Here is a 1077-nt window from a genome sequence, read left to right on the forward strand (position 1 = left end):
CACTTACTGAATACAATTATGTGATTAGAATCTGGTAGGTCGACCTTTATTAACATTGAAATACTGTGAACATTCCTACTAGGGCTGGGTGATATGGACCAACACTCAAAATATTTTATCAAAATGGTGATATATGATAGAAATCTTAGATAATTTTACCAAATAAAGTCTGACCAGGAAAAACAATTCTGGGTTAAATTTGCTGATGCAAAATGCTACACAGGCTCATTTATTAACAAACAGCTGCACAATATGTGCAGTCATTAATCATCTAACTGAGCTTTACATGTTGTTCTGAGAAGTAAAAGGAGTGACTCCTAAAACTAGTATTTTAATACATAATAAGCTATAATATATATATATAACAAATATTATAGTTTTCTATATCGTCAAAATAGAAAACTCTATACATTTTGAATCTCGATATATTGCCCAGCTCTAATTCCTTAATAATAAAACAGCCTAAATAAAAACATAAATGTGTATATGAAGCACATGTTTATTAAATATACTTACAGTTTATAAACAAGTCAACACGTTGCATTTACACAATTTAGTTTCATTACATATTTCTCATAATTTCTCATGCTCACTCATGTGGTTCTCTGGTATTTATTAATGACTTATTAGACACATTTGTTATAGACTTTACATCATTTAACACTTTTTTAAAGCAGTGTATATTTGTGGCGCTTGTGATTGGCTGATTTTTCATGGTGACTTACGTGTTCCGTGGTAGACTTTAAAATCTAAGTTTAAATCTAACAGAACATGTAACTGTGTCACATCCTGCTGCTCTTTATGAAAACAAACTCTCTGTCACATTTTACAACGTATTTACACAAGTTCTTTGTTTTTTTTCGCCGGAACGTCTTCATTCATTCATCTCTTTTATGAGTTGTTTCCGGGTTTGTTGCCGCTGTCTGCACTAATCTCGCGAGAACTGCCATTTCAGGTGGTAGTTCTCGCGAGGCTAGTGACGGCGTTCAGTTTAGTAAGGCATCTTTTAATGATTATTACTTTAAAATACGGGATATTTACGGGAAAATACTAATACGGGAAGATGGTGGGAAAGAG

The sequence above is a fragment of the Gouania willdenowi genome, chromosome 15, assembly GCF_900634775.1.
Source record: "Gouania willdenowi chromosome 15, fGouWil2.1, whole genome shotgun sequence".
Taxonomy (NCBI): Eukaryota; Metazoa; Chordata; class Actinopteri; order Blenniiformes; family Gobiesocidae; genus Gouania; species Gouania willdenowi.